Below are 7,278 nucleotides of genomic sequence, written 5' to 3'. Positions count from 1 at the left end.
ATATATATGAAGTATATATCAGTGAGCTATATAGTTATATGTAAATACACAAATGTATAATACTTATACCCTATAAATATTTACACATCAAAATATATAATCATATAGAGATTTACCATTAGAGATTAGCTCACACAATTATGTTCGTCCTACAGTTTCAGTCTTGCTTTGGTTCTATCCTTTCTATCCTCCTGTTCTTCCCTTTTGGAATTAGAACGTTTACTTTGTTTTCTTTGAGTCTCAGATGCATTTTGCATGAGATGAGCATGAGTTTTTTAGGGGGCAGAAGCAGTCATGGTTTAGATCTAGAATGTCCTCCAAAATCCACGTTAAAGGTATGGCTTTTGGAAGTAATTTGATCATAACATAATTTTTATAGCTGACCTGACCTTAAGAGGTGGCACCTGGTTGGAGGTGGTTTTCTGAGTGTGACTCAGTAGGTTCTATTTTCCTCCTGGACTCCATTCTTCTCTCTGCTTCTGACTGACACGACACATGCAACTTCTCTCCACCAGACCCTTCTACCATTCCCTTCCTGTACTGGAACTGGCCCACTGTGGATCACAGAATCCATGAGCCAAAATAACACCTCTTCCTTTAAGTTGTGGGTGTCAGGTATTTTGTGTCAGCAACAAAGTCTTTTCTTAATTAAAATATCAAATATTAGGTAAAGCATTTTATATTTTATTTCTAAATTTTAATTTTAGTTAAGTATTAAATTAGAATATATATGTTTGTTTTATCTTTAATACATTATTTTGATATTTTATCAAAAATACTTCAAAATATAAATAAAATTATTTACTTTTTTATTTGGTTAAAATCATTTTCTTAAAAATTATAATAAAATATTGAAAGTACTGAATCAGTTGTGGTTATCAGACAAATAAGAATTAAAACAGTAAAATTTTGCTTTAGTTAAAATATATGAAAACAAGAAAAGAAAAATTCTGAAGAAAAAAGGGAAATAGTAAATTTTTCAAACATGCAAAAATATTGTATTTTTAAAACTGGGAATACAAGTAAACAGACATCTATAAAGTATGATAGGAAAAATTTGTGAAGAGAAAATGCTATATCTTTATTAAATAAATATCTAGTTTTCACCCAAACCATAAGAATGCAGGTAAATCTCCATGTGTATTTGAGCCTTAAGCCTCTGTGATTTGCAGAGCTCCAAATAACACCAGATTTTCCACCAGAGCTGTCTGCACATTTAATTTAGTTGTCAGATGAGCCACTACAGAGATTTCAAATTAAAATCAGAGTCTGAGAGGGATATACGGGGAAAAAAAAGTGAAAAGCACTCCTAATTGTAACAAAGAGATTTAATCCTAATCAGAGGAAATTTCTCAAGAAAACTCCTAATGCTAACACTAATTTTGGTAAGTTCTACTTAAATCACTAGACATCTTTCCTTAAATCACTAGACATCAGAAAAACTAGCTAGCCAAAAGTGTGTAATGCCCAACTAATTTGAGGAGCACAGTGAAGGGTATTTTGGTATACTATATATATAAATTAAATATATAAAAAATAAATATATATAAAATACACATATATATATATATTCTTTAAAAGGTATGGAAGTTTGAGGGTTAGGAATAGAGATTAAGAAAACTGACAGTTTTATAAGAAAAGTAAAATATTTCTTTTAAGAATATAATACTAGCAACAAAATTCAGTACATTTTGGCATTTCAGTATTTTGAAAGCCAAAGATTAAGAATGTGAGGGGAAAAAATAAGAATAAAGATATACCATGCACAAGTACATATTCCTTATGATAAATGTGATCATTATGTATACTTAAAATGTACCAATAAATTTAATTAATTAATAATAAGAAGAAGAACTTGCATGTGTAACCTGGAAACAGATGAAAGCATTACTTAGATAACTAAATAAGAAAGTAATTGAGCTAGTCCATAGTTATGGATTGAACATGTCCCCCCAAAATACAGAAGATGTACTTTACAGCACCTTGATCTTGAACCTTCCACCCTGCAGAGCTGTGAGAAAAGAGGTTATTTTGTGTGTGAATTATCTAGCCTCAGGTATTTTAACTGAGCACAAATGGACTAAGCCAGCCATTATTGTATTAACCTATAGATTTTGTGGACTGACAGAGAAATACTTTACTTAGGGATTCTAAGGAAAGCCCATCCCAAGAAACATGAGAATTCTGAGTGTTGGCTGAGCCTTAGAATTTTTCCATGATTGCTTAGCTTTGCTCAAACAATATTCCATTCTCAGACATGCCCAACTAGTCTTCATATCCTTTAAATTATTAAGATTTGACAACTAGTGACAAAAATTTGAATTACATTTACGTCCTCTCGGGGAACCCAGCCCTCAGAGGACAAGCTGTAGTGATTTTGGTAAACATGATTTTAACTAAAGAACATAATTTTTATGCTTTTGGGTGAGTGGTAGTAGCTTCAATGTAGTCACTTTCTGAAAGTAATGATGTTATTAAATTTTCTAGAATTCCTCTTAAAATATTTTCAAGGCTTAAATTACCATTCATAAAAATTAACATTTATAAAATTCTATTTTAAATATACTTTTATTTTATTAAATTCATTAAATTAATCATCTCATAGTATAAATGCAATAAAACAAATGGTCAATGAGTTTTATATCTTTTTTAAAGGCTTTGTTTTTTACAGCAATTTTCATAGCAAAACTGAAAGGTACACACATATTTCCATATACTCACTTCCCCTATATATTACTGTGCTTCCCCATTATCACATCTGCCACAGGAGTGGTGCATTATTTACTACCAATGAGGCCATCATAATATTTACTCATTCAAAGCCCATAGTTTATATCAGGCATCACTCTTGGAGTTTTACAGAGGATGAGTTTGGAAAAATGTATAATGACACCCATCTAATAGTTTCACCAACCTACAAATTACACATGCCATCCTGTTCATTGTTCCCACTCCCTCATTTTATGCCCTTTTCATGGATAAGGAAAGTTGGGCACAAACATATTGCTTAAATTGCTAAAGATAATACATATTATGTAAGTAACAAAGAATTTTAAATCAAAATTTGAAATGTTGTCATCCTGTGACACCTCTTCTCTAATGATATTAAAAGCACATTATAGCATACCTTGGGTTTAGTGAGTATACTTAATTTTAACATCCTAACCAGCGAAAACATTTAAACTATATATTTTGAAATTTGTTCTGCTTTAGATTGAAATTTTATGTCCAAGGCTATTTTTTTCCTGTTAATCTTAAATTCTGTCTTTACAGCTGGGAAACTATATACATGATTTCAAAAGAAAAATCAAAATAAGTCGAGTCATACTGCTTCTCCAGTTTATTCCAATGAAGTGGAAAACACTTCACTGAATATTTAGTATTTGTCAAAATTACAAAGACTATATTGTTGTAAACAGAACCTCATTTATTGAGTGGATAAGCATGAACATAGTAAGTTACTATCACTGCAAATACATTATAATATTTTGTTCGGTCATGTTCTGACTGTTTAAAGAATTGTATCTGAATTTTAACTGCAATCACTCAGGTCAGAATGTGTGGAACTCTTACTAATGCTAAAAATTGTTCATCTTAATAATATCAAGACAGTTTCAATAAATTGTTCAAATTTACCATAAAAGCTACAAAATTATTTTTAGAGAAAATTTCCTAGAATGATGATTGTGTATTAAAAGCTCTTGTAAGCCCAGAGAGTACTTCATATATATCCATCATTTCAACATAAATATATACATTTCTTAGAACAAGAAAATTGTTGAATTTACTTTTAGTACAAGCTGATATTTTTATTGAACTTACTGTGTATGAGTTGCTCTGCTAAAGGATACAATGATTATCTTTTACATTTCAAAATTAAAGATGCAGCAGGTATTAACTTCTATTTTCATAGTGTTTTTTAATGCTGTGTTTGAATAGATCATAGCCCCTTTTGAAGAAAGACCAAAACATGTATTCATCTAGCTGCTGGATGTGTTGTATGCCAGAGGCTTATGCCCCTGAGTGTTTCCTCTGACTTTGATGTCACACCATTGGTATTGCTTTATTCAGGTTAATCCTCGTAGGGAAGAGTCCATAATTATTGACTGATCATTGTTCTGGTACAACAGGCCAGCTTTCTCCCCTTAACTTGGAATCCTATCAAAGAGTGATTCTAGCTCAAGAGCTGTCTCTTTAAAAAGCTAAAAACTATATTATAATGACTTTTCATTTCAATTTCTTTCCAACCTTGTTTCCTACATCTGAAGGTGTGCTCAACAAGCTTCTCAAGGCAAATATCTATGAACAAGTCTGTTTATAAGTAATCTGGCAAAGAAATTTCTTATCTTACTAATGAAGAAACTAAAGACTATATACCAGTTAATTCACCTGGATTCACACAGATAGCATGTTATAAAGCTAAGATTTTAAATTAGAAAATCTGACTCCAGTTCCACTCCTATTAATGATTATGACATTTTCCTGCTCCATAAAAGGTGTTATGGTATCTTAAACATAACTGAAGGATGCCTAACCACAGCATGGTATTACTGAAGGGAAAAAATGACATTGGAACAATGTAGCCTAGTCATTTATGAAAGAAAGTTTTACCTTCAACCATATGACATTCTCAAATATGACTACATAATTTCTTCTGGTTTATGCTTATATTCCACAAATCTATGAGCCTAACAATTTTGTGTAAGTCTTACTCTTTCTCTGTTAGTCAGCTTTTTTGTTGCTGTGACAAAATACCTGATAATAGCAATTGAAAAATAAAACATTTATTTGGACCATGTTTTCAGAGGCTTCAGTCTGTGTTTGTTGGTTCCATTGTTGCTGTGGCAAGGCAGAAACTTGATTGCAGAAGGCATGGTGGAGCAAAGCTTGTTCATCTCATGGCACTCACAGAACAGATAGGGAGAGCTACAAATACAGAGAAAGGGGCTAGGGCTTAAAGTCATTTCACCAAGTGACCTGCTTCACCTAATTAGACCTTGCTTCCTAATAAGCCCATTCATCTAGCACACAAATAAATGTATATTAATCCACTTGATGAAGTAAGAATGTTCATAATCCAATCTCTTCCCCAAAGCTATCAACTGGTGACCAAGCCGTCAATAAGATCAGCATTCATGGGACCACTTTGAATGGAAAGCATAACAATCTGAAGTACACATGGTAAACACAGGAGAGAATTTTTATGAAATCTACAATGCTTAGAAACCTTAGTTAATAAAAAAAGTAACATCAACTTTTTAACGGTAAGCCATTCATTTAAACTCTTCTTAAGCAGAAATGTTTACTTGATTTGAATATGTAAAATGATGTGTTGACAAGAATGGAAAACAAAAAATAATATGCAAGTTGTCATAGAATATCAAGTTCCCAATAAAGAAGTACTTTCTGTAAAAGTTCTTATCTTTAATGACTCACTTGTGAAATTGTTGAGTGAATACAATTTAAATTATTTTCCTGGTCAGTATTTATAGCTTAGTGGCACCATGCTTTCCTTGCAAGCACAAGGTCCTGAGTTTGATTCCTGGTACTGGCAAAAATAAAATTATTTTTCCAACCATGAAAACCTATTCACAAAGGTATTTGAGACAGAAAACAGTTGTCACTTTTAATAAACATCGAATCAGTATATGATGCATGTTACAGGCTATTGAAGCCATTTTCCCAATACTGGAAGAAAATACTTGACATCTGCAACTGAAAAGAGGAAACGTTTATTCTGGCTCACAGTTTTAGAGGGTTTATTCCATGGTTGGCTGGCTCTGAGAGATCCAGGAAGCAGAGAGAAAAGAGAGGACATAGGAACAAAAACACACCCTTCCAGGTCATGCCCCCAGGGACACACCTCCTTCACATACCTTCCTCCTAAGACCACATTTATCTATAAACTCATCAAGGGACCAATGTGCTAATAAGTATAGTGCCCCCATGAACCAGTCACCTTCCAAAAGTTCCACTTCTGAATACATGAGATTTTGCGGGCACATTTTACATATAAACCATAAAACAGATAATCATCTAGGAGTTTGTAAAGATAGAAAGTTGACATTTTTATATATGCAAGCAGATACAATCATTTACATATACTCTATTTTCAAGATCACTTTCTAGTCCTCTTAAGTGGAGTTGACAGCATATTTTGTCATATACAGTTCATGATCGTTTTATGTGGTCATGGAATGACCATCCAAATTAAGTTATGGGTATTATACCAAAAGAACCAAATTTTCACATCTTTATCAAAGGGGTTAGTTTGTAACTTGGATCAACATGTCACTGAAGTTAGGTTCATATCCTCCCACACAAACTCAGAGGTAAGTGTATAATTTCTCTTTGATGTTTTTCATTTTAAACACATGGCTCACAGGTCCTTGAGAAAGAGAAACTTGGGTCACAGAGCTGACAAAAATGCTAGTTTTCAAAAAGAGAAAAAAGTACTTGCAATTTCAAATTGTCAAAAATAAATGCACTAAGAAACAGGATTCTCTTCATTTTCAGCAAGGATAATTAAACATTTTGTAAAATGTTTATTGGTCCTTATGAAAGCAGAAATTAGGGAATTTCGGGAGACCCACTATCATTCCTATTTGCTTTTGGGTCTCTCCTCCCTATCCATAGATGATCAAATTATGTTGGTATTAATTATATTTTGCTGCTTCCACATACTTTGCCGAAACATGTTTATTCTTTCAAAGCTTTTTACTAAAGCTAAAATGACCAATTTTATATATAAAAGAGTAGAAAGAAAACAATTACTTATAATTTCTTATGAAATGTAGAAAACCTATAGGGTAGCACCAAGAATATGAACGATACCAGGGAAAATTAAAGAAAGAACTAAGACATTAGACATTTAAGACATTTATCGTATAGTTTTTTAACTTTGAGTGATTTTTATTATTCCCTCTTAATACAAACCTACCAGAAATAATTTAACAGATTATTGCATATCTGGACAGAACCAGTATATTTAATGTAGGTTGTGACATACATTTCGCCCTGCCTCATTACTCTTGAAAATCATTAATATTTAACTTAGTACATTCAGTATTAATTATTTCAGCAGTCAGTGCTCCAAGGACAGCACTCTAAATCTACAGCAAACACCATAGATGTCTGAAAACAAATTTCTTCTGTCTTCCTACTTTTTAAACATAATGAGTTCATATATATATATGGATATATATATATATGAACTCATTATATATATGGATATATATATATGGATATATATATATATGAACTCATTATATATATGGA

This window comes from Fukomys damarensis, unplaced genomic scaffold (genome assembly GCF_012274545.1).
Source record: "Fukomys damarensis isolate Sample0158 unplaced genomic scaffold, DMR_v1.0_HiC HiC_scaffold_38, whole genome shotgun sequence".
Classification (NCBI taxonomy): domain Eukaryota; kingdom Metazoa; phylum Chordata; class Mammalia; order Rodentia; family Bathyergidae; genus Fukomys; species Fukomys damarensis.
This window is presented reverse-complemented; position numbering follows the sequence as displayed.